The sequence below is a fragment of the Ciconia boyciana genome, chromosome 8 (assembly GCF_034638445.1).
Source record: "Ciconia boyciana chromosome 8, ASM3463844v1, whole genome shotgun sequence".
Lineage (NCBI taxonomy): Eukaryota > Metazoa > Chordata > Aves > Ciconiiformes > Ciconiidae > Ciconia > Ciconia boyciana.
The window spans coordinates 25,925,567-25,951,130 of NC_132941.1; the positions used below are offsets into that span (position 1 = coordinate 25,925,567).

Here is a 25,564-nt window from a genome sequence, read left to right on the forward strand (position 1 = left end):
CACTTTTTAACTATTATATCCGCTAGGCTTTGCATTCTTGGCCCAATGACGTGTCTTTTGGCAATTAGTACTAATGCATCTGCTCCCGAGTGTGTTTCTTGGTGCAGTTTCTTGAGTAGAATTTCCGTCATCTTGTTCCAGCAGTACCGCTTGATATTTAGCTAACCTGCCTGGGGAGATCCAATGATGCCCTTTATTTTCAAGGAGAGAAGACACAGCATGAGGTACAAATACAGTAATTGGCTGGCCTAACGTCAATTTCTGAGACTGTTCAAAGTTGCAGTCACCACTACTGCCCTCAAACAAGCAGGCTGGCCTTTACTGACCTCATCTAATTGCTTTCAAAAATATCCCACTGGTCTTTTCCAGCTCCCCAATTTTTGTGTCAAAACTCCTAATGCCGCTTGCTGTCATTCATGTACATATAATTGGAAGGGTTTCCACAAATTCAGGAGTCCCAAAGCAGAAGCCTTCATGAGTTTCCTTTTAATTTCATCAAAACTCTTCCTACATTCAGGTGTCCATTCGAGAACCCCCTGAGGTCCTTTTACAGCAGCATGCATTGGTTTGGCAATTAGTCCAAAATTGGGAATCCATAAGCGACACCGTCCGGCCATTCCCAGAAATCCTCTTAATTGCTTCTTTGATGTGTAGGTACAGCAGTTCTACAAATTGCCTCTTTTCTTTCCATACTTAATTCTCTCTGTCCTTTGGTGATTTCAAACCCCATATATTGGACCTTTTTCTTCCCAGTCTGAGCCTTTTTCTTAGAAACCTGATACCCTGCCAATCCCAGAAAGTTAAGCAAACTGATGGTGGCTTTCAGGCATGCCTCGTAACTGTCAGAACCAATTAGCAAATCATCAACATATTGCAACAATTTTACAGCATCATGATCATTTTGCCATAGTTCCAATTCTTTGGCTAGTACCTTACCAAACAAGGTAGGGCTGTTCTTGAATCCCTGGGGAAGGACAGTCCAGCACAGTTGTGTCTTTTGTCCTGTAGTTGGATTCTGCCATTCAAAGGTGAAGATGGTCTGGCTCTGCTCATCCACAGGTATACAGAAGAAGGCGTCCTTTAAATCTAATACTGTGAAGTAAGTATTACTGTTAGAGATTGTAGTAAGGAGGGTATATGGGTTTGGAACCACAGGGTGGACAGCTACTGTCCTTGCCTTAATTTCTCGTAAGTCCTGTACCAGTCTATATTCAGAAGAATGGGGCTTCTTTACAGGTGGGATGGTAGTATTAAATTCCGATTGACACTCCTGTAGCAATCCATGTTCTAAAAAGGAGCTTATTATAGGTTCTAATCCTTTTTGGGCCTCCAGCTTAATGGGGTGTTGTTTCTTTCTTACCGGTTGAGCTCCTGGTTTCAGTTCAGTCTTTACCAGGGTCGCATTCTTCGCTTGTGCAGGTATCTTCGATGCACATACCAGAGGTATAACCGCATTCAGTACTTCCTCTGGAATATTCATTTCTTCATTAGGGTCTTTCTCAGTTAACAAACATATCTGGGCTTTCCAGGCAGTCTCTGGAGGAATATGCAACTGAACAGAGTCTTCAGAAAAAGTTAGTTGTGTATTCAGTTTACAAAGTAAATCCCGTCCAAGCAATGGCAAAGGGGCATTCTGGCATATAAAGGAATTAATGAGTTAATTTAGTATTTCCAATTGAACATTCCATACGTTGTAAAAATGGCCTTAAAGTCGTTTTCCCTGTTGCACCAACAATGCTTATTTTATTTCTACTTAAGGGTCCCCAACAACTAGTTACCATAGAATGTGTGGGTCCATTATCAATTAAAAAAAATCTATTATTTCGTTCCCCAGCTTGACTGGAACCAGAGGATCGGCTGGGGAAACTTTATACACCTTAATGCGATTGACAGTAACTGTGAGATTGTCATTCCATCCACACCCTCTACCTTTTGTAATTTCTTTCTCATATCTGCTCCCACTTGACCAATAAACAGCATGTTACATAACTTTGAATTGCTATCATCTTCTAGATCCAGATCTGTCCATTTTCGAGCTACTTCACACAGTCTCTCATAGAAGGCTGATGGGGTTTCCTTATCCCTCTGCCTTACTTTCATACAGTTTAGATAAATTCTTAGGCTTTTGCACTCCATGTTGAATCCCATACAAAATTAACTTTTGATATTCCTTCACCCTCTGTAATCCCTCACTTGTGTTTGGATCCCACTCTGGATCCTCTTTTGGGAGGTACATATCGGTATTAGGCTCTCCCCCAGTTGTTAGATCAGTCTCTCTCTAGCCTTCTCTAAAATCATTCTCCTCTCCTCAGTGGTAAACAAATATTCTAGGAGAGCCTGTACATCTCTGCAGTTAGAATTATGAGTCATCATTACAGTTTTAACAGTACTATACATTCCTTCTGGATTGTTTCAATTCAGTACAACAAGATTTTCCTTTTTTCTCTTTTAACACATATATTCCAATCTGATGTTTAGAATCCACTAAACCACATTTCTTCCTAATATCCCAATCGTTTCTGAATGAAAAACACATATCCACATAAGGTATTTCATCCCATTTTTCAGTTCTCTGACAAAACAGCATTAATTGCAATATAGTGTTGTATTTCAAGGATCCATTCTCAAGCCATTTTTCACCATCTTCCAATTGATATTGTGGCCACCATTGGTTACAATATCATTTTAGCTTATTTTTAGTCATGGGATACCCCCCAAATTTATTCCAATTCTTCAGGATGCATCCTAGAGGAGAGCAAAGGGGTGCCTCCTGGGAAGCAGCAGCACCTATATCGGTACCAAAAAACCCAGCGTTTCTGCACAAACTAGAACGAGGGATGTCTCCCTTTGTTAAACAGAACAGAACAGCGTGTAGAAACAAACAGAACTATGCTGCTGCCACGTATCTTTCTTGATGCCGTCTTATGCAGAGCCCAGAACAGAACACATGGTGCCTGCTTACCGAGAGATCTTGCCCTTACCCCCCTTTTCTCATATCCCCCAAAAATACCTCTTTTCAGTAGCGTTGTACTGTTGTGTCGCTTACTGCCTGACTGCAGGAGAGGAGCTGAAGGAGTCCCTGATCAACAGGTCGGTGTGCACTGGAGTCCACTCAGGTCTCTTCTCTCCATCGGATGCGGCAAGACGAACCAGGCAAGGCTGTCAGCTCAGTCCCATCTGGGTTGCCCAAACTGTTATCCCGCAAGTGTGAGGTCGTTTACCCAGTGTCTGAGACGCCAATATACACACAGGGCAGAGGTATTTTTATTTCATGTCTGTGCAGAGATGGGTGCTAGGTGGTAGCTCCACAAAGCTAGCACCAAGTTTGGTCATACAGGTACAGTATTTATACAGTCCAGTTATGCATATGCATAAGTAATTACACAAAGCAGTTTTCTATTGGTCTACATTTCTCTTATTTCAACTTAAAGCTACAGTGCTACTTTAATACTCTGTGCACGCTCAAAGGTGAGGGGTTTCTGCTTGAGCTGGGGTCTCCAGCTCGAGGAGTGTGACTTTTAGTATTATAATGAGGATAGTTCATGTGAGGGTGCTTCTTATCATGCTTCTACTAGTTGTTTCAGATGGTTCCCAAAACATTTTAATTAGCTTACATATTTCTTCAGGATGTGCTTCTCTCACAAGGATAGTAATTCTTGTTTAGATGTTCCGCTTTCCAGCCTGAATCCTCCTTATCAGTTTTACATAAGCCTTGGCCTTCCACCAGCTCCTGTTAGACTACATTCTTACTCGAGGAAATCGTAGCGTGCAGCACGATAATATCTAAGTAATGTCATCCTTCAGGAGTAGTTAAGAATGACCTTTAAAAAGAAATGGGCAGTTCCTTTGACTCAAGTTTCCGAGAGCACAGGAAGGATGGTGGTATCCACAGTTTGACCCCACCTAGTTCACGCAGAAACAGCTCCAGTTATTTCTGGCTTTGGATAATCCACCAGGAATAACTGAGAGCAGGGGTATCAAGCAGAAGGATTCCCCTCGTCTGTTCTTTCATCATACGGGGACTTGCAGGATTAATACTGAGTTCAGAACAGCATGATGGTCTCTTGTGTGGGTTTTGGAAAGATGTACGTAGCCTTTCCATTGTGACTGGTGCCAAGAACAGAAATGCAAGTGTGAACACAGTAAATGCAAGCCATGATAAAGTGATGAATGCCAGGGGAAAGGTATTTGGCCATGGCTTGATTTAGCAATTGTTGCTCTGTGTATGCTACTGTGTAGTATATTTACAGCATAAATATACTCTTAGGGTTTTTTTAGTATCGAGAGAGCTCCTAGTAGTTTCTTTAATAAGGCTATATATAGTCTGTGGACATAGCCTTGGTCATTAAAACTAACCATGTCAATACGAAGTGAGTTGAAATGAAATCTGCTACTCACTTGCAAATCAAATCTATGCATGTTCATCCTTCTAAAGTACGTCACTTCCTAAGATGTTTAGAAATTGATACACATCGAGCTTCATCTGATGTGGATGGATGCTACACTTAAGCAGAACTCAAAATGTGCCGGAAAATACAGGCTTCAGCTTCTGCCTGTGGTGCATGATGCCTTTTGTGGTCAAAGCTGCTGAGACTTGGCTTTGGTGAGGGCAGGATGAAGTTCCTTCAGGTCCCTGTTCAAGTTAGTGCTCAGCATTGTAGTCAAAGACACAAGTTCAGGTACTTGTAGGGAAGTGTACATGTAAGAAATATAATGAATTGGGATTTCAGTAAATGCTGAATTTTGGGGGAGATATGTGTGCTAGGAAGCAGAGTTTTAATGGTCCTGGTGGAAGGACGAGGCTGTCATTTTTAATGCTTACACAGAACTGATGCTTGTACTTCCTATAAGAATAAATTGGACTAGAAGAAATGACTGCCCAGTCTGTAAGTGTGTGCACCAAAGGGAAAACCCATAAATGAATCAAAGGTCCCATCTTTAAACAAGTAGATTGAAGTAGAAGGTAGTGCTGGTGTTTCATAATTTTTGATGTAACAGAATCTCTAATATTTTCCATGTTTGTACCTTGTCATATTTTGCATCCTGTGATCATACCCTTTGCTTCTGCAGCACAAGTGACGCTTCCCGTAGAAAGTGTTATAGACTTGTCTTGTGGGACAGCCAAGCCTTCTGGGGCCTGGAGCACAAAGCCTTTGTGAAGCAGCGAGCACTTTGGTCTTCACCCTTTCTTGTTTCTCGTATGCATCACAGAGGTCAAGGTTAGAAAAACAAGGTCTAACAGGCCAGAGCCTGAAAATGGGGACTGGAAACATTTTTATCGCCTTTTGATCATTTGTAGAGATATAAGTACAGTTAGATTTTGAGTTATACCAAAATCAGCCTGTGCCTGTGGTGGCATTGCTGTATGTTCCCCCTTTTTTGGGGGGAGCATAAGGGGGCATATAAACACACTTCCCCTATAAGCCCTTCGAGCCTTTAGTGATTAATGGCTCAGGCTTCCTGAGTGTCATTTCTTTTTCTTTACTGCTCTGAATTCATCTGGTCGTCCTTTGAACCCAGGTAAACTCGTGGCACTCACTGTGTGCTGCGAGTGGAAGTTGCAAGAAGAGGATGTGTGTTGTTATGATGGGATCGCATGGCTTACCCATGTGTAAAGCAGTGATAACACTGGCTGCACCGACACAGGATATTGGGAATACAATGCTCTGCGGTCCTCACAAATAGTTCCTTACTGTTTCTGTTGTGTTGTTCCCTTTGCCCTTGGGATGGAGGAAGTGGATATTTGAAGCCCTAATTTGCAGTATTAATCCACATCAGGCTTATTAATGAGTAAGGTATTGGATAGGCGCGTATGTCTGAGTCAGTACTGTTTAACCTGTGAATATTTACTTTCAGTTACGTAGGGAAAAAAGGGAGCTGGAGACAGTGATTAATTGGTAACTGGTTTGTGTTTCATCTTCAGAGTCTTTGAGTGGGGTATACGTCGTTCTGGGTCTGTTACCTATGTACGAGAGAAGATGCTCATTGCATGAACAGCAGGTGAAGGTCATGTGTTCAGGATAATTAACCATCCCGCTGAGGTGCCACAAAAATATATTGCAAATTAAGGAGTTGGATTTCTCTCTGGTTTGTATTCTGTGTGGCTCTTATGGCATGCAAACAAATACTCAGGATGTGGAGACTGGGTTAGTTTATCTTTAACAGGAAAAAGCCTCCTCCATGCCCCGGAGCCCTGTTGTTGACCTCTAGCACGAAACATGATCATGTATTAACTCTTGCTTTGGTTTTTGGCTGTGGTTTTTTTTTTTTTTTTAAGATGCTTGTACTGGAAAGTGTTGGCTCCTTTCAGGTCTTTCAGGTTAATAAGAAATTCTTTTGAAGAGCAAGAGATAGCATCAGCAGAGCATGAAGTTGGTATTTGCAGAAGGGTGCAGTGCTGCTGCTGAAGAATAGAGGAAATCGGAGGAAATAGCCAAGTTGCTCATGTCTCTGCCCCTCCTTGGCATAGAGATCAGCATTAGTACAATGTCAAACCTCACTGTTTTAACATGGGGATTGCTGGGCAGGCCTACAAGCAGGCAGTACCGTGTGTTAATGAAATGTGCATTCAGTATAAACTCCTTTTTTTTTTTCTGAAAGGAAAAGCACTTGCCTTGCAGTGCTCTACATAAGCCCAAGTGTGGACATTTTGGCTCCGTTTATGCATAATAAATTAGTGACTTGCTATATCCAGCCAACCATACTTAAAACAAGCGACAGTATTTTCCTGAAAGGTTCTTGATTGCTCCTTGGATGACGGCAGCAGCTGGCATCCGTCATTACATGCCATGTTTCTGGGTAAGGCCAACTTGATCTGTCAAAGGCTTTAAAGAAGCCAGGACATCTGATACGTGCCAAACTACTGGTATACAAAACCAGCAGAGCTGTATCAAGATGTGGGGCAAGTGTCAAAGGAATTAACTCTTTGATGGAAAAATCAATGGTGCTACCAGTCGGTGTCCCATTACAGTATTTGGTGAGGAAGCAATCTGTTGCCTGCCTGTAAACAGAGGCCTTTGGGTTGAAATTTGGGGTTTGGAAGAAATACAACCAAATTGATGTTCTTAGGCACTGACTTATTTAGCCAGAGGATTTTGACACACCTGGATAATGAGACTTCTTGGAGGAAAAAAGAAGTGGATAAGAGAATAGGAGTGGTACTTCACAAGCTGGGAGCACTATAGCTAGATGCAGTCACATGTGAGTTAACACCCTGCCGTGTGAAAAATGTCCTTCTGGTTGAGACAGTGAGTTTGAAAAGGGTGTCTTGTTTCTATTTTGTCCTTTATGGGAAGCTTCACTCCTCTAGGTTAAAATGTGACCACAGTGGTATTAAACGCTTGCTTTGAACTGGGTATCTGATTGCACATCTCCTGTATGAAAGTGAATTGCAGTAACACAGTGTGCCACCCTGTTTTTCTCTACTTTCGCCTCTAGAGAGGTGCTGGGCGTTAGACTCCGCAGAGCAATCCCACCTTCTAATGGCAGAGCTGCCACTGAGAAAATCCATGTGTTTCTCTGATGATCTAAAGGGCAACCATGGCATTTAACCAGGAACAGCAGAAGGATATATGCACCCTGCAGCCCAGGGAAGCACACATGACAAGCAAAAGGACTGATTTTATCTGTTTACAAAGATGACGCCAGTTAGATGAGAACTCCAGAGATTTAAGCTGCTTGAGTGGCTGGCACAACACGAGTGGTGTGGAGGCTCGCTTCATCAAGGTGTGTCCTGGAGGTCCGCCAGGACCTGTGGGGATACCACTGGTGTTTCTGACATCCTTTTTATAGCTTTCAGTCACAGCAAGCGCACAGGGATGCACGGGGGGTGTGTGTGTGTGATCCCTCAGAGCTGTTGCAACATGGAGTCCTGTGATGACTCTGCGTGGGGTCAGATGCAGAAGGGGAGTGAACTGGGAGCTACCCAGGAACAGGTCAGCCAGCCAAAGCATCGGGAGGTTGCAAAACCTATGCGAGGTCAAAGTACAAACCCGTGTTCAAATACAACAACACAACATATTTCTTAGCTAGCTTCTGAAGGAGGAGCAGGGGATGTTTTCAGCTGAATTCCCAGAAGACACTGGTTTGCTGGCAGGTTGCGCGATCATCCTCTTTGCAAGCAATTTACAATACACCTTCGTTCTCGCACACATGCTCAAGCAAGCGATGCTGAAATTAGCTGCTTTGTTGGAGGAAAGATTTTTATTCAGGTAACTCGGTTCAACTTAAAAACAGGTTGAGCTTTTTATAGGGAAAGAAAGAGAAGTGTGGTTTCCTCTGGACATTACTCCATGAGTCACACATTGTATGACACAGCATTCCTCTCTGGCAACTTAATGGCTGGAGCTGACGGGTACATCAGTACTCCAGAACCACCATTTATGTTTGATACACCTAAACACTTAACGTGGCATTTCTGGAAGTTATTTTAATAAATACTTTATAGATTTTAAAGTTAACCTTTTAATGCCCTAGTATATATCAGAACCCCATTAAGGTAAACTTAATTATACTTCTTCAGTTTCAAAAGCACCTGTCTTTTCTTAACAGCCTTGCACGTAAGTTGTAATGGCTGTTAATGCTGTAATACAGATGTAATAATAATAATAAGTATTATTATTACATATGTAATAATAAAGTTTCAGGTTATTTCTCAATAGGAAAGATGATAGGTTGGGGGGGTGTCCACTATGCTGCCTTTTTTTTTTGGTAGCTACTGGCCTGTTTAAAATCATGTGTTTTATAAAACAGGAATATACACATTTGCTGGTTGAGAACCCTCAGAAGACAGGGTGGAGCAGTGATGGCTAGAAGAGGTTTGTTTTAGTGATGAGCATTACATCTTTAATAAGAAGTGCTTCATTTCTGGATCATAAAGCAGATGTGCTGAAAGGTCTGTGCCAAAGCTGTTCAAAACTTAGCAATGTTCTCAACTTTGTGTTTTCTTTACAAAGACATTTCAGCTTAAGAAAAGTGGTTAAAGAAAACCAGCTTGGAGCTGGAAGAAATAATAAGCTTGATACAAATAATAAGCTACAGGATTTGTTGCATTCACAGCATCTCTGGAGAGATCTGCGTTACAGATTGAACAGTGAGTTTGCTATAAACTAGGTCACTTGTTTTGGGGGGTGAAAGTACTGAAGGGGTAATAAGCAGCAATTTTAGAGTGGCATGGGTTGTTCAGCATATTGTGATTCTAAGTGCTAAGTAGAGGGTTCGATGCTTGTAGCAAACAATGATTCAGTGCAATAGCTAATGTTTCGTTTCAAATGAGCAGGTAGTCACATTGTAGTTAAGACCAAATAGCTTTGCTCTGTAGAGAATGGGCTATATATTTCAAATAATTTTTAAAAACTTGTCCTTGAGCTGTTGTTGAACGCTGTGTTTTAAAGTGCTTTGAAGCAAACGGAGGTCAGAGTAGTTTTTTAATGCTCCTTATAGCACATTTTTTCTGATGTACCAGTGACCAGAGTCCGGTTACTTGAAGGAAAAAGACAAAAAAAAAATGCTTAAAAGGTTTCTGGGATACGTGTGGTGGATGTACGGATTTATATTGCTCAGGTGAAGCAATATGAACGTATCCTCTCTGGTAGGTGTTGATCCTAGAAATCAGTAATCAGTCTTTGAAGTCATACCTGCTTTTGCACTGGTAGTGGTCCTCGGTAGCCAGCAAACCACGTGCCTCCCTGCTGGGTCCTGTAAAAATGTTTCCTGAAAAGGCAAGCGTGTAGTTCCTTCGTTAAAGCCTTGCATTGGAAGGAGAGCTGCTTACTAACTTAAGGAGAGAGAAATGCATCGTGTTAAAAATTGTCGCCTATTTTATGATGTCTCCAGAGATGGGAGAAGGTGAGGCTACTCCGTGTGTATCAGTTGCTTTTAAACTTTTATTTATTTCTTCTTATCTCTGACTCAGGCTTTGTTCCTCTTTTTACATCAAAACATTTTTACATCTTCATGCTTTTCGTTTCTCGGCCATGCCCGCAGCTCAGTTGGAGGTAATGTCACTGCTATTTTTCTTCATCTTGGTTGCAGTGCTTGGGCCTCAGGGTTGAGTTTGCTTGGTGGTGTGAACAAGTAGGTTTTTTTTACTTGCATTAGACTTTATTTCTCACCTTCAGTGCTGGATTTCATCTGCTAATATATAGTTTCTTTACTGATGGGCAAGGGAAAAGGTGACTCAGTATAATCTGCTTACTCCGACTTTTTTTGATGTTTAGGCAGATTTAAGCTGTTAAGGCAAGGAAGACCTTTCCCCAGCAAGGCTTTTGGAAGGATGCTCTCTTGCCAGTGCATGTGGTGCTTGAATTACCAAGAAACGTTAGCACTGAAGCTCGGTAGTAGCTACTTGTCTTAAGGGCCAGCAGTCAACCTCAAATCTAGTGTTGTGTCACATAGCTCATGTCCTGATCAGGAAAGAAGCAAACAGGTTAACACTTGGTGGCTGTCTCTCTTCTTCAGGCATTTTTATGGTGATAGTCATCCTCATATTGAAACACAATGTGGGAAGGTGGAGATGAAGCAGAGCAACAGCCACTTAACTCAGAGCAGTACTCCCAGATATTCAGTCCTATAGAAAGAAAATGTAATCAGTTCAGGCTGTCCTCCATTTTAGCCCTTAGGCTAAATATGTCCTGGCCAAAGTGTGTAGGAGAAAAAAAAAAATCCTTTGCAAGTACTTTGGAAAAGTTCATTAAGTATGTTTCTTTCTATTTGTTTAGGGCTTTACCAGGGTATTAAGTTGTGTCTGTCTGGACACATGCAATATTTAAATGCATAATGATTAAACATGTTGAAAAGGTGTTCCCAAAGCTTGCTTTTAATTACCTGTAATACTCGTCAAACTGTTGTCTCTTCTCCCTTCTGGCCCCACCTCACTCATGGGAAAATAGGGCTGGCTTCATTTTGTGCCTGGAGTCACTGAACCCATACAGTCGTGGATCACTGAGGGGAAAAAATTGCAAAGATAAGATCTGCTGGAGTAATAAAAGAACGCTTTTCCTCAAATATGAATGCATGTATTGTCAGAAGTGAGTTATTAAGTTTGCCTCTGTCGTCACCAGGTGAATTCTGCTGTCCCATGAGGTGTGTATTGGCCCAAAGTAGACATGGGTGTCATCTACATAACAAGGAATCCACGGCCTGTAGTGTTAATCCTTTGATTCCTCATATATATGCTCAGTGGGAGGAATTTACAGAATTGATATTGATTGAATTACACCTAAGAAATCTTTAGGTAATGAGTAATTACCAGTTCTACACCAGAATCCCTCCGAGAAAGGGGCGAGGTTGGGCAGGTGCATCTGTTGAGTGTTATGGAGCTCAATTACTAAAAGACTGCTGGAAAAAGGGCATAGGGAGCTCACTAGTGGCTAATCCACACTTCTCATCTCTCCTCAGATTTAAAATAAAATGGACTGACTTGGACTTGACTCTCCGGCCTGCTGGAGGTACAGCTTAACTGTTAAAATCCTTCCTAAAAAGAGAGGGAGAAAAAGAAAATTGTTTTAATTTCCCTTATGAAAATAGGAATCTGATGGTTAGTTCACTTGAGCTGGGGTCTGCCAGCTCCCATGTTAATGATGATCTGCAGGAAAAGGAGAATGAGCCTATGTGGTTTTTAATTCTTAAATTATGGAAAAAGCTATTTGAGAAAGGGACCAGTTGGACCATTTAAGCTAAGTGCTTTTTTTGTTGATCTTTAAGACAAAATACTTTTTAAAATTAATTAAAGGCAGGGGAATTGGCTGGGCTCACTGACACAAGATGCTTGCTGTATTCTCCTTTAATTGGCACTTGCAGACATACAACTTGATGTTCAGAGTTCTTCATCAAAACCTTCTCCCCTCCCCTCTCCTCAGCAGTACTTGAAGGTTAGTGACAAACCTGTGGACTTTTTTGGCTTCTGGACTTCATGGAAGAGGTAATCATGAACACATTGTTGCATTTGATACCTGGCTGTCTACATGTGTTAGGAACAACGATTGGTGGGCCATGCCCAGGGGCACATATCTATTAAAAAAACCCAAACCAACTACTCCTTAAAAATACTTATTTTCTGTATGACAAGATTAGTATGGAGGGATTTCTGTGTGTGGCTTCTGAAAATACTTTTTCTACCCTGTATTTCTTCGATGGGGCTCTGCAGATTCATTGGTATTCCTGGCAACAGGCTCCCTCTCCTGGGGTGGAATTCAGAAAACCTGATGCTGCTATTTGTTAATGCTGGTGTGTATTTTTTTTTTCCCCCCACATTATTTCATCCATGATGAAATAGGAAGCAGGCCACTTCATACGCCTCTGACTTCATTCCTGGGCAGTATCTCTTTTGCTTACAGTGGCCAGTGGACTGCATAGAGTCCTTGCTCTCACGTAAACTGCTGGAAAACACTCTGCCGGTGCTGCTCATCCCATCAGTCTTTCCAACATGTGGCTTCAGTCTGCTTTGTATTGTGGTTTTGTACTCAATTACATGGACCTCCCCGCTGTCCCATGGCGAGTGGCTAGCAGACGTCCTCCACTCCCTCTCGTGCTCACTAGGGGTGCTTCACACCTTCCTTTCCTGCTCATCTTTGCCACCCACTATAATTGTGTGCAGGAGGTGCTAGCTGCCTTGGTCCTATGTGTTTCCAGTCCTTGGTGTGTCTTTTGGGATAAAGGCTGGATACGTGCCCTCGGGGATCAGTGATGCTGCCTGCCCAGGGACTCTACTGCTGGTGGCAGCCGTGGTATGTAGCCAAAAACTTCATTGAAAGGTTGGGGATTTTGTTGTTTTGCGTGGTTTTAGCATGGTGAAATATGACTTTTTTTGTTGTGTGTGGTTTTTTTTTTTGTTAGGGTAGGACTTAACATCTGGTATTTATATATATTGGAAAAATGAATGCTTCCTCCCAGCACTGACTCTTTCAGCTTCACAGTGTCATCTTGAGGCTTTCAAAAGTAATACTAATGCAAGGCTTTGCTTTCGGTTACTTGTACACATTAAGAATCAACAGACCTGAATTTATACAATAATTTTTTTTCCCCCTGTTTTAGCCATTATTTTGCTGGTAAAACCCAGAGTGTTACACCGGCTGCTGTAGGAAACTGCAGCCCTCTGGCCAGGCTGGCACTCCTATTTCTCCTCCTCCTCCGTCTCCTCCTCACACCCACTGCTGACGCACTCAGCGCGGCGAGACAGCACGGGTGCACCACTCACCTCTTGTGCTTTTCCTTTCCAGGCGCTTCCCACACAGGGCTGGTGAGCAGAGGGGAGAGGAGTGCTGGTGAAGCCTGGCGTGACGCTGCTGGCATGGGGAAGTTGAAAGGCAACTTTTAATTTGAAGGAAGTTCGGCTCGTGAAGGAGACGCCAGCGAGATCCTCGGGTCTGGGAGTTGCTCTGCTGAAGCAGCGGGGGGATCGTAAAACGTTTCAGCTTGCAGAGGCCTTGCTGCTGTATCCCTCTCCTCTTGCCATAAGCGTCGCGTCTGGCTGGCAGCTGGGAAGAGGAAAAGTTGTCTGCTGCTATCTGCCACCTGATTTCCATGAGTGAGTAGCTCTCCAGCTCTGGATGATCCTGTTTTAGTTAAAAGGCATGTTCGACTGCTGGTGAAGGGCCAGGGGCTGTGTTTTGGAAGCGAGCAGAAGGACTTGGATACAATAAGATCTAAAAAATGGCTTTTGGGGAATTATTTTTTTTTTTTTTTTAAGGTGGCATTCAAGCTTGTGGTTAGTCTTGTTTGTTGGTTGTTGGTTTGTTGTTTTGGTTTTTTGGGTGGGTGGTTTTTTTGGTTTCTTTTGGGTTTTTTTGGTTTTGTTTGTTTGTTTTTTCTTCCCAAATAAAAGCCAGACAGGCTGCCAGCAACTGGGGCAGCAGTTATCTGGCTGGTGAGTACCCCTATCTTGTCCCCCCGAATTGTGTCCAGGGTCCAGTGTGTTTCCATCAAACGGGTTCATCTCTCACCGTGGCCGCACATTGAGGCATGGTGGAATCTCTCTGTGGTTTCTAGGTTTGGAGGTTTTGTTTGCAGCACACTGGTACAAGGTAATCAGAGTTACGTGGCATGGCAGCAGCGCTTGCTTGCACGAACTAAAAGTCAGGGAGAAGCTGCTGTCCCTTTTGCCATCCTGGGCCCCTCTCCCCACCCCTAACCGCCTCCTTAATTGCTGCCAAATATCCCCAGGGCAATTGCAGTGAGTGTTTATATGAAACAGTAAGAGCAAGAATGTATTTTAGACTTTATGTGAGTTCTTTTAGCAGCTGTATGTAGGAAGAGGCACTGCCATGAGACTGTGCTGCTCCGTGTGTGTCATGGTGTCACCCACCGCCCAAAAATGTGAATGTTTTGGTTGTAGAGGAGGGTGCCCCTGGGTGTATAGAGGAACACAGTGAGTCATGGGGAAACCACAGAAATCCTCTCGGTGAGCTGAATGTGCTTCAGAAAGAGGAATATAACTTTATCCGTAAGCTGTGTCTTAGCTATGCAGCTGAGTCTTTCCACGGTATGTGATCCTATTTTTGTGTTTCTGGCATAGACGCCTTTTCTTCTTGTTGTAAACGTCTTTTGAACTGCATGCTTTAATCTGGAAGCTTTCTAATAGATTTATAGTGATGAGTTGAACAATTTTTTTTACTTCACTTTTGGGGAAGAAACTAAAAATCCTGTGCCTGCAGTAGCTCATCTCTGTGTGTGTGTGTATATATATATTTGTGTATATATACACAAATATGTATACACACAGAAGAGCTACTCCAGTCATTGGTTTTTAGTCTGTGTGTGCATATATGTGCATGTGTGTATATATATATAAAAAAAAAAAAAGGTGGTGTTTTTTTTTTTTAAAGCAGGATGGGGTAAGCAGGCTTAGAGGAGCATTAATTTCTTCCTGTCCTGTCAAGTAATACCATGCCTACTTCATTTGTGAGTTGATTTGGTTATACAGACGAAAGCAGGAAGGCAGACCATAACAGAACATGCTCTTATCAAATGCTGCTTACAGCACTGTCAGATAAATCATTAACACACGGTCCCGGCACTTGTAAACGCTGCTAAAGAGGTTTCTCACCCCTGAAACTCCCTCAGGAGGTAAGAAGTGAAGTTACCTGCAGATCTTGGTTTCGTGTGTCAGTGTGTGTGGCTGTTGTGCTTTCTGTACTAGTTAATAAAGTGACGTAGTCCAGTGGATTAAGCATGGGAGAGGACCTCCTTCCCATGCAGCTGCTCGCTTTCCTAAGAGAGCAGCTGCAACTAAGGCAGAGGGGGAGAACACAGCATGCCACGCTGCTTGGTGGGATCAGCTCGTGTATTGCTGTCATGCTGGAGGAACCGTAGGTAGATAATGCTTTTATTTCACGTGAGCAAGAAACTTGTGCTCTGAAGCAGTTTTGGGTGGGGAGGAATCAGTGTTTCAACTCTTCATTGAAGTAACTCAAGGCCAGGAAGACTTTTGCAGAAAATGGCGACTAAGACGCGTGGTTATCCACAAACCGACAAGAGCAGTGTGCTTTTCTGGGCTGTTGCTGGCATGTGTAGTGGGGAACAGTTTCTTAGACCTACCTACCACCTGTGCTGCGTGTGGATAGGGCCTGTTGTGTTCATGGTGGGATTTCTCTCCCCTGGCCACAGCAGCAGCATGGGCAATTGCTGAATTGCATCAGTTTCTGCCACCTACCTACCTGTAAATACTGTAACTCTTTAATGAAACTTAATTTTAAATGGGTTTATGTGTGATGGGCTGTTTTGCTCAACAGCTTTCTTTCCTGGGATCCTGTGATTTGAATCTGCTTGAGCTGGGAAGATTTGCTGTGGGTCTTGCCATGCTTAAATCCACACCAGACTTCTGTTTTGGCTGACTTTTGTGTCTGTAGGCATGTAAGAAACGGATTTCTCCGGGGCATTTGATACTTATAATCTTTAGAGTCCTGTCTGCATTTGCTTTAGGTTTTGATCGATCCCGTTTGCAATAAGCCTATTTTGTGCAAGTAACTTAAAGTCTAGAAAATATGTAGCATATGAAAACACATTATATGGAAAATAGCAAAAGTAGCCTCATTTGCAGCTGTTGTTTGAACAAGAGGAAAAGGGCTTAGCTCAAGAAGGGCTTAAGCTATTCTGGTTGCCCACATTCAAGAGCATGACTCAAAACTTCAGGCTAAACTCTTAAGCTCCCTGAATCAGAGTTGGAGTCATGCCTTGCCCTCCCTAAGCTGTGTGTGTGTTAGGTGCGGAGCTCTCAGTCCGGCTGTCTTATGCCAAAGGTCTGCCTGGTCCTACAAGGATATTTTCAGTTTTCTCACTGGAGATGCCTGGTCCTAATAAGACCTTTGAGAGCACAGCTCAGAAGCCTGGACCTCACTTTAAAAAACCCCCCAAACCCAAAAGCCTGTTTCATGCTGTTCCACAGGGCTCAACGCCTTGCACAGCCTGTGCTCTGTGTCCTCGGGTTTCCATCCACCTGCAAAAGCTCAAAACTGCTCTTCCTGCTCAGGAAAGTGCCCTTTTTGCCTGGCTAACTTTACAGGGTGGCTGCGCATTATCTTTTTCAAGCTGAGCTTTTTAAAGCTGTCCTGCTACGTGAGGAGAGAATTCACGGTTTGCCATGTGTCTATGTTACACCTAATACCAAGTGCCTGAAGGAGATATCCAAACGTGGAGGAGAAGATGAATCCAAACCTTTCCCTGAGAGATGGGAGTTTGTCGAAGGAGGTCTCTGTACTGGGGACATCCCAGCAAGAGCTCTCAGGTGCTGTATCAAATGGTAATACTGGCTTGCAGAGGCAGGAGTGGTCCCTCCATCTCTGTCCTGTGAGAGCCGGCTGGGGCAGCTAAGTGCAGAAGCAGGTCCACACTCTGAATCTTTGCTTAAGCCTTTCTCCTTTGAGTTTTTAGGGACAAGAGGTGCTGATTGGGATCTCAGCTAGTTTATGTGAGCCAGGAGAACAGCAGTCCTTTGGACAACCAGATGACCACACTCCATGTTCAGTAAGAGCCGTTGCGGCCACAGGGGACAGGGAAAAGGAAGACAGCCCTGTTCCCTCTTGGCTACCTTGAGCTGTGGGTTCAGGGTAGCGTTTGAGAGCGTCTCTGCTGCCCCTTGTACACTTGCTGCCAGCCTGTGGATGATTTTTTGCCAGGAAAATTGGCCTGATGGAGCACTCGGTTGTCTCCGGCTGCTTTCTGCAGCTGTCTGCATGGCAGAGGAGGTGGGGGAAATGACTGGTTAAAAATAGAAAGACAGATTAGGAAACTTGAGGTATGGTTTCAACATACAGCCGAGGTGCTCTGACAACTCTCTGCTGCCACCGAAAGGGGAAGGACTTGCTTGTGCTTGTGTGACTGCGCAGCCAGCTGGTTCAGCTGCCCAGCCCAGCAGAAAACCAGGAAAAGAGCAGTTTTTCTGCAATGCAATCACGCAATCGCAAGAGAGGAGGGTGGGGATACAAGGCAGGAGGGAGGGCATGCCTCCGAGTAAAGGCTTGTTGAACTCTGCTGGCACAGGTAACCTGAGTTCAGGTGTGCAGGGGCCGGAGCTGAATTTAGGTGAGCAGCTCGAACGCTTCGAGTCCGTAACCTCAGCTCTGCTGCATGCTTAGCTGAGGTTTAAAATCAGAGCTACAGCACACACGCTGCCGTTTCTAGCTGGGGCTGAGCTAATTCAGGTTAGTCTACTCAAGTTAAGAGCAAAGTTTTAAGGAGATCTGCTGTGCTGTTTGAATCTTACATGTTCTGACAGTCTATAGGGAGAGTTTGAGTAGTTGAAAAAAAACACATAAAAAGTACTGGGGCCTTAATTTCACTTACCAAATGTAAATGTCTTGCTTGGTTATAATATTACGCTCTTATAAGAGACTTTATTTTGCAATAAGCATGTGAAGTGTCAGGCGAAAGGTAGTTGACAGACAAGCCAAGTTAAATATATTGTGTGTTTTGTAAACAGCAAGCTTTTTAAGCATTGCTTTTAGGAAGTGGCCATTATACAGTGTTTTGTTAGCAACTCTTCATTTGGTATTTCTTGCTATTCCTTGTGGTCCTTGTAACTTTGGATATAATTTCTGTTGCCTTTCCTAAAATAAGGGCAAAAGCCAGTTAAGGAAACCATTATTTTCTTTGCTGAAAAGTCTGTTTCCTGATGCTTTTTTTGTCTTTGGCTTTGGGGGTTTGGGTTTATTTTTGTTTGCTTGCTTTTTTTAACCCTTTGTCAATCTTGAGAACGGTGTGATTTCTCAAACTGCTCCTTGGTTCAGATGAGCTCCTGTTGTTGTAGCACTCCCAGCCACACGTCAATAACCAGTGAACCATCCTGTTCAGTGTCAAATGAAGAAGGAATATCCAGGGGCATTTCAGATATCCTGGATATCCATCCTAGATGCATCCTAAAAACCAGTAAGCGTGCTGTACCAAGTATTCCCTGCACAGGACATGGTGGAGGGAAAACAGCAGTTAGTTCAACATAACTAAATAATGTTTAGCTATATAATATTTAGTTCAGAAAACCTGTAACATAACACTTTCCCTGGGCAAATGACTTGAAGACAAACAGCATTTATTCTTTTCAAGGGGCTGTAGATAAAAGCTGTAGATATAAGCATATCTAGAGCTTGACAGAAGTCAGTATCGAGTCAAATTTTACCTCTTGATTTGTGAAACTGGAATTATTCTGTGTTTTAGAAGTGAATTTAAGAATTGAAGTTACTCTTTCAGCCTCTGGACAAGAATCGTGAAGACAAGCAGCTAGTTTACTCAGTTAAGTTTCAAAATGCTTCAGGATGCTTTCTCCCTTGTTACTGGGCTGCTTGTCATAACCAGGAGTAAAAATTCATTGGTCCCAGTGACACATATAACACTGTTTTCTTGTAAATTTAAAAGATGGCTTTAGTTGTCAATCAGATTTTTCACTAGTAAGAATGTTGACAGTGTTATACTTTATTATTTTTTTAAAAAACATGAAGTTGAACCCAGTTAAATCCAATTTATTTATATTGGGGAAGCTGACGCTTTGGGATTGGTGACTATTAAGCATTGAGGATGAGGAGGATTTAGTAAGAAGACCACCAGCTAGTCAGTTTTGGTGCAACTTTGATTTCAGTTTCTTAGTCTTCCCAGCTCTCTGGGTTTTTTCCTTATTATTTCTAACTCCTTTTGTGTTTTGAAATTTTCTCTTTTAATCTCAGCCACGTGCTTTTCTTTGGGGACGTTGGTTTGTCTGTTCTAAACTAGTCACACCCTACCTAAGTCCGCAGCGAAATCCTGGCATTGTTCAGCCCTCCACAATGTGTTTGCATGTTGTACTTAGGTTAGAACAGCAAAGATCTGACCTGGGCAAGCCTCAAGAAACTTTACTTTGTGTTAATGCAGTTGCAGAGAGAGAATGGAGAGATGCTTCAGATGGCGAGGGTATCTCTGGTCCTTTTAAACTTGAACCTATGAAAAGCAAATAATATATTGCAAATGCAAAATGAGAAATGAAAGCAACTTTCTGCTGTGTTAGAGTTTCTTTGTCTTCATGGTTCTCCTTGCAGTTTCAGAAAACATAAGCTGTGGAACTGTTTGCTAGGGCCTGGATTTTGGAGAAATGAAGAAGCCCTTTTAGGGACACTAGAGTAAACCCTCATAACCCAGGAGAAGTGCACCTCTGTTTTGATTTCTGAGCTACTGAATTTACATAAACAACCCTCTCCCAAACTGTATATATTTTTAAATGATAAAAATATCTTCCCTGTATAATAAAAATATAACTGTCTAGCAAAGGGGCTATTTGCAAACATTTTCCCTGTATATGGTGGCCTGGCTTTTGCAACTTGTGAGGGAAAGGTGGGAAAAGTATTGATCCAATAATTCAGGGTTACTTAAGCTAAAAGCACTCAGTTACTGAATTAGATTTATCTGGGAGAAAAGTAATGCAGGCTCAGACTTTTGTTAATGTTTAATGTTCTGTAACAGTCTTCCCAGGCATAATTGAGCCATCAGCACAGGAGCGATCCTGTCAGAGGAGTTTATTTTGAGTGATTACAGAGCCCGCTGTGGTTTTCATTTCAGTGCAGCCTGAGCTAATTGATGAACAGGGCCATAATTTATTTACAGTCCTTGGCATCCTTTCACACTGATTCTCCTTCTTTTAAAAACCCTTGGAAGGCGAGGAGGAGGAGGAGGAGGCTGCTGGGGCTCATGGGGCTGCTGGTGCCAATACCTGTCTGTCACAAAGTTGTCTAAAATATTCTGCCTTCTGTTTCGGGTGATGGTTTCGCACTGCGCTGGTTTTAGCAGCCTCTCTGTTTTCTCCTAAGCCCGTTGACCTTTAATCTGGAGCGTGGGCCACTCCGCTGGGGAGCGTCTGACAAGCAGGGCTGAAACAAGCTGCAGAGGATGGGGGAAGGGAGGGAGGAAGGAGCGGACGCTACTGCTGATGAAAAGAAAAATAAGGAAGAAAAAAGCTACAGAGGGCACAAACACCCATACTGGTTTTTGTCTAGGTCTCAGTTTGGGATGAATACTCCTGATTTTTTTTTTCTTCCTGATTTTCCTAGATTCCAGCACAATACAGTTTGTCTCCTACAGCTTGCTCTACTGATGAATCATGGGTCTGCATCAATAAATCCAGCTTTATGCAGAGCTTTGAAATAGGGAGGAACTCCTGTCTATAAGTGCCTTTCAAAATAGGTGAGCAAAAGTGATTTTATACTCAGAATCATGTTGGGCATGAAGATGACTTTCAGTTCTGTTGAACCTCTGAATAATCATGGGAGGAGGCAGCCGGGAGCTGATGCGTGGCTTCGGGTTTTCCCCATACTTGGGGCAGACCTGCCATTTCTGGAGCTTCAGCAGGGACCTGTTGAGCTTTATAGTCTTGTATGGTGGGAAAGAGTAGTATGGAGTCCCTTAAAGACCTGAGCACTGCTGTCTTGGAGCTTCCCATGTTCTGTCCTGTCCTAGAGAAGTTGCTTGCACAACTAAGCACAGTCTTCATCCTGAACTTGTTCATCTGCAAGTTAAAGGCCACCTCAAGTCCACTTTGCAAATATGGAGTAGTAAAAAGGTAGTCTGAAAATATTTTAGACCACATCCTACTTTTCAAGATGAAAGGTGGTTTTCAGCTAGATACACAGTTAATTTTCACGACTGAACTTTGAGGTGCCCGCTGCCAGTCGTTTGAAAGCTGCTGTGCTTTTTGAGTCAAATTTTACAAATACAAGGAAGGATGTTGTGCATTGTAAACATGAGCACTGCAACAGTATTATTTGTCAGTCGGTGGCTTGAAATAAAAAAAATTAAGAAAAAGAAAAAGGAGATGCCAGTGATTAGGGGCAAGTCTTCCATAGGTAGCTATTACTCTTCCCCAGGGAAATTTGCCAAAGCAATACTTCTAACTGCTAACACTTGAAACTGTAAAGGCATTGTGTTTGCACTCACATGCGTGGCAAAGTGCTGGAAAACAGATACAGCAATGATTTTCAATAGGGCGGTTCATGGGGCGGATATGACTACTGTCGTATCTTCAGGCAGCTTTGCAGAGAAATCTGACAGAAGGATTGTTTCAGCCATTCTGGTTTAATTACCAAACTGATTAAACTGTGTCCTGCCATCCCATTGCAAGTTTTATATTTGGTGGAGATCCACACCAAAATCATCCGATGTTTGTCTTGAGGTTTAATTCTGCCTTTCACCTGTTTGGCCTGACTAAATAATACATGAACCAAAGCAGTTTCTGGTGTTTCTAGGCAGTGTGGCTCACGAAGGTGAATATAAATGCAACCCTTGTTAGTATAAAATTTCCTTGCCTGCTAACTGACCCTGAATTCTGTGCCCTCCATTAGGGAACATAAGTCCCATTGTCCTCAATGATTTATGCAGCATCTACAATAACAGGGCCTGTTGCTTATGGAAGTGTATGCATTTATATTTTATGTCTCTGCCTGCCCTTCATATTTTATTTAATGAAGAGTGTAAGGAAATTGGTTACTTGGTTACTTTTAGTGAACTTGGCTTTTAGAGAAACTAAGGAAATGCAAGTTTCCTGATTTTTGGGCTGGCGCTGTGTGTGTGGTGCTCCGCTCCCTGGTAGCTGTACCACTCTTTCTCAGGGTCTTTCTAAATATTGATTAGAAATACTCCTCCAGAAAATGAGGAGAGCCTTCAGCCCTGCTGTTGACAACCGGTTTCCTGCAGATCATGTTGTGCCCTCTGGGGAGGGCAAGAAATCCCCGTAACAGACAGGAACGCAATATCCTTGTGCTGTCATATAGCCGCTGGCTTTTCTGGTCTGAGATCAGTGTTTTTCCCCTTAAATCTTAATTCACCTGGTGCTGTGCATGGCATGTCTTGCATTTCAGCTGGGATCAGACAGGCTGCATTACCCATGTGCACATGCTGTGGCTGAACCGGGCTGGTTCGTGTGCTGGCTGTTTCCTTTCCCTGTACTTGATCGGAGATGCTGTTTTTACTCCTGGGCTGTTGCTGTGAGGTCAGGCTTTTGTAATTTGGCTGCAGAAGACCGATTCAGACCAGCATGAGTTCGTCTCAGGATCAAATTAAATCAAGTCCCTACATTGTTTCACTAATGATGTGAAATAAAATCTATAAGACGGTGCTTTTTTTCAGTGCTGTTGTGGTGCCATGTAGGGTGAGCTGTGTATTTCATCAGGATTTCTTCCATGGTACTTTTATCCTCTTGCCCACATTAAATATTTGTGAATGTGGGTATTTTCAGACCCAATAAAAAGGTTTTGGAGTGCCTAAGGGCAGATAATAATATACTTGCTTTTAAAAGCAAATACCATGTGTATTTATGTTCTGTGCAAACTCTGGTAATGCAGCCCTGCCCTCACCCCCACAAAAATCACCCAAATAAAAAAAAAAAAAAACAACTATGCCCACAAACCCCAAATGCAAATTACTGTGACAATTTAATATCTTTTGGTATGAACACTTTACAGTACTTGATCTTATCGTTTCCAAAATAGTACTTTTTTTCTGTCAGTAGTCATTTCAACAGCTCTGTATTGCTTGCAGGAGAAGTACTGGCATTACTGGAGGACTGATGGTGAATTTTCATGATCTTTCTACATGGAAGATAATTTCTTTTTATGGCCTTGTATTAAAATGCTGTATTTTATCAGGTTTAGATGATCTTGAAGATGTTCTTAGCATTTACCTAAAGATGCATGTTCAGAGCATGGTTCAAGAATAGTCCTGTAGAACGAGTCTGACCATGGGATGGGTAGGTAAAGCAGCACCTATGTCAGGTTGGCCCTTACTTGCTTTGTACTCTTAAAATATTCTGTTTACTAATCTGTTTAGGAGGTGTATATACATTTCCCAGGCCTTGAGGGAGTGCTGCGTAGTCATAGAGCCTGTCATGAGGCAGCTAGACGGCGTTTTACCAGTGTCCCACTCTCAAACTCTTCTGACAAGGAGCCCTTCTGCAGTACCGTAGCATCCTAACCGCTCTGCTGCTTGGATGAACCCCTGCACATTAGAAACATCAGCATAATTGTTATTCCCTTGTTTTGTTTGCTTACTCAGGTACGCAGCAGAGATATTGCATCCTGCTGGACGTCCCTATAGAGAGTGTGTCTTCTGAGTATTTACCTACAGGAAGGGCTTTTTCCCAGCGAACCTTTTGCATCTTGCTGCTGAAGGTTGATTTAAAGGAATATTGCACTCTCCTGGGTAGCTGCTGCTTTGTTATCTACTTTGCCATTTGTCTTTTAGCTTCAGCCTTAGTAGCTTTTTCCAACCATGCTCAGCTTCTCTTGCAATCTCCCATCCTTTCCCACCAGTCAGCAGAGCTGTGACTTTGTGGCTGACACCAGTCTGTCCGGGAGAGGGGAGCTTTGCTCCGCTTGGCGAGGCAGGTCAGAGTTTGGCTGTTTTCGAGCTGCCCCTCATCAGCATTACTGCCTTGCTTTCGTTAATACCTTGCTAATCTGGGCTTCACCCATCTGCTCGCAGAAAGCTATGGCGTCCACGTGACCGCAGATTTAAATCCTTCCTCCTCTCCCTCCCTCTCATCTCCTTCCCTGCAATTTACTTGGGTTCCTCTTTCTGTGGCTGGAAAGTGCTGCTGGGTTTCTGCCATTCTCTTGTTGCTGTAAACAATAAGGGCTTGTCCTCCTTAATGCATGTTAACCTGTTTGTGTACTGGGACCTATGAAGCCTAGTCTTGCTTTTGCAGGCAAGCAGCTCGGTGATCCTTTCAGAGCGACAGGCATCCCTTAATTGATTAAACGGTTAATTCACGCATCTACTTTCTGGGAAGGAATGCTGATTTTTTTTTTTTCCCCCCCCAAGGGTGGATGCAGCTTTTATTTTCTAAACCAACTGAAATTATCTGACCTATTTGATTGTTTGCTGTGAGCAGCGCATGGATGGAAAGCACCCAATGTTCACTGCAGGGAGCTACAGTTGTTACGTGCTTGATAAAGTCTACGCGCTGTGATGTAGTCCATGGACACTTACAATGGGGTGGATCATGGAAATGACATTATGTCTAGCGCTGTGCTAGAAGCCATTAACTCCTCCCACCTAATGTACAATTTAATGAAAGGAAACACAGATTTTGAGGAGTGCATCATACAGTTCATAGTGTACAGCTCAGTTTGCCGCCTTCTAGTTAAAAGAAAATGTTTAGACTAATAAGCAAAGTTTGCTAGAGGCTGTGCACTCGTGCTAGCAGCTGGACAATCATGTGCTGATGATAGCAGGCTGGGTCTGATCCCTCCATCCCTTCTGTGGCAGGAGAAGAGGTATCGTATGAACAACCATCTCAAGAGGCATCTGATTTAAGTATTTGTAATTATTTCTGGTTGTGAATTGTGAATGAACTGCTGACTGAGCTTTGCACTCTGTTTTGAGTTGCTTTGCAGCAGTTTTATGGGCCGTGGGTAGGTAGTTGATGATAGCGTTCCCCAGGTGGGGGAGTTTGTGAGCTGAAATATTGTTTTCATTAAATACTATTTTTAAATGTAGCTTAATTTCCATGACATGAATGCAAGCTAGTCATACTTACCCAGTACCTCGAGCTGAGATTCGCTTGTTTGGCTGGAATTACAGGTTACTTTTTGAACTGATTTCATTGATGTGTTCAAAACCTACCAGTTCAGCATGTGAATCTGTTACGCAGTCATCCAGTCTTTCATGTTCGGTGTGCCAGACAGTGGAGTCAGTACCTGCAGAAGAAAGGATGGCTGAGAGCTACCCTGCCTGGGATCATAACCAGAGTTGCTGGGTGGCTAATGGACATCTCCATAAAGATGTTAGGACAACATGATGCAGGCACATTAGAAAAAAAATTTAAAGTTAATTGGATGTCTGCAGGAGGAACTTACTTCTGAGGCTTTCAGTCGGTTATTGAAATATTCATAATTTCCAAAACAGTTAGATAGCAAGATACAAGTTTCTTACCTTTCCTTATCTCTCCTTATTTGTGAACATAGTTGATCATAACTTTAAGCTGAGAGGAATATTTAAAACATAAATTATTTTGCAGACTTTGAACACACTATAATGATTTCAAGTGATTCTGCTTGTGGTCTTGGAAATTTTTTGACTAATACCTGGTAGTACACACAGTCACTGTCAGTGTCAGTGT

At 42.8% G+C, this 25,564-nt stretch overlaps 1 protein-coding gene across 14 annotated transcripts in view; it reads left to right on the top strand.

The window, feature by feature from the left end:
- Positions 1-25,564, top strand: part of SGMS1 (sphingomyelin synthase 1) — a 109,391-nt gene that overhangs the window by 58,655 nt on the left and 25,172 nt on the right. For 9 of the 14 annotated variants that reach the window (XM_072870089.1, XM_072870079.1, XM_072870080.1 and 6 more), the window contains one exon: positions 13,218-13,525. The exons of 2 other annotated variants lie outside the window; for them this stretch is intronic. The gene's annotated coding sequence lies outside the window, so the exon portion shown is untranslated. Of the gene's footprint in view, positions 1-11,397; positions 11,448-11,858; positions 11,921-12,395; positions 12,726-13,217; positions 13,526-20,501; positions 20,635-25,564 lie in introns of those variants that run through there. 3 more of the 14 variants (XM_072870077.1, XM_072870082.1, XM_072870076.1) reach the window with 3 other exon arrangements.